Source organism: Formica exsecta, unplaced genomic scaffold, assembly GCF_003651465.1.
Source record: "Formica exsecta isolate Colony F162 unplaced genomic scaffold, ASM365146v1 scaffold222, whole genome shotgun sequence".
In the NCBI taxonomy this organism is placed as follows: Eukaryota; Metazoa; Arthropoda; class Insecta; order Hymenoptera; family Formicidae; genus Formica; species Formica exsecta.
In genome coordinates this window covers 355,806-357,558 of record NW_021849518.1, presented here as the reverse complement: position 1 = coordinate 357,558, position 1,753 = coordinate 355,806, and positions in this window count along the sequence as shown.

Sequence of the window (1,753 nt, the reverse complement as noted above, 5' to 3'; positions counted from 1 at the left end):
AAATTGCGTTTATATTTATTATGTATATAATAAAATTTAATACACATGTGTTACATTTTATTTTATAGACTAAAACTTGTACATGTATTTGTTATATTAGTATGTCAATTTATGTAATATTGAACTTTTAAATGTAAATGCTGTCAGTATCAAATTATCTGCATTATTGGATATATCGGATATATCTTTTTGATACTGATAGCATCATTAATTGTAAATCCTATTCTAATTACAATTGTATATTAATTAATTGTAATTAGCGCGCGACTCTCAATCTCATGAATTAAAAATAATGACAATGGTAACTGTCGTTGATTCGTTACCGAAATCATTGCTATTCGGAGTAGTCCGGAAGATCCGGAATTCGTTCCCTTCTACAGCGGGACCCCTGATATTCAACGGATCACTTAACTTTTCTTTGCGGATTGATCTTGCGGGATCCGATGTAGAAGCAAGAAGTTGATCGTTCTCCACTTTTAGGATTGTTCTTATCTTTGTTGGATATTAACCGGCGCGTTATCTGGCGGAGGGACCTTGATCTGGTCAAATTGTTGGGCCAGTTATCCTCCACTGAACGCGGCGATAACGTGCAATTTTTTTTATAACGGTTTTAAGACATATGGTTTTATCCTATTTAGTCAATCTTCCGTGAAACGGTAGATATATCTTATTTTTAATCGCGAAATTTAATTTAATTTAATAAAATCACGTATTTGAAAATAAATCGGGCATTAGATTTTATATTCAAATTGTATACAAATGTTCTATATTATAGACGCGATTATAAAAAGCTCTCCAAATGTCCAATTCGTCACGTCTTTTTCGCAAATTTTAAATCGCGGTTTATTTTGTGATTTAATCGTTGATTTACATTGAAGCTTTGTCTATCTTTTCTCGGATATTTTCTTTACAACTCTACGCAAAATGCGCCAGTATAATCTAAGTACTTTTCTCTTCTTAATTAAAAAACGATCGATAACTTTATTGATCAAACTAATCAACTCTTTTGATCAGACTCGTTTATATTATATAAAACTTAATAAGCTTTGTCATTGCATGTGATCATTAATCATAAATATCATATTAATTGTTCCTTATCGGCTATATCTGATCTAAAAATTTTTAGTGGATAAAATGGAAGCAAAAAAGACAGTAATCGAGAGAATAGAGAAAAAAGGACTCCAAAATATTTTCATATCCTTAGAGAAAAAGAGGCTCCGAAATATTTTCATATCCCCCTCGGAACTTAGAAATATCTTGATACGTAATATAACATAGAAAAAATTGATTTCTGAGAAACAAAAGTCTATCCTACTATAATTTTTTTATAATTTTGTCCGTAATCTTTTATTTTTTAAAGAGTTTTAGTCATTAGCAGCATTAATTAATTCTTTCACGTTCATATGATCACCCGATAATAGGTATACTGTCAGTTTTTCGCAAAATGTCATACAAAAAAATCGAGATATCTCGCAATATTGGTTAAACAAAATTAAAAGTTTCTTTTATATCTTGTTGAATGCTACCCCAACAAAATCTACTTCTTCCAATACTAGAATATATCTTTATACAATATACGAAAGATTGTGATTTCCAAAACGCGATAATCTATTTTATTATAATTATTATATTTTCCTATAGTTTTAATCTTGTTCTTTCGAATTCGAAGGAGTTTTAATCATTAACAGCGTTAATTAATTTTTTCACATACACACACATATTTATAAAATTATTTAGATATTAACTCTAGTTA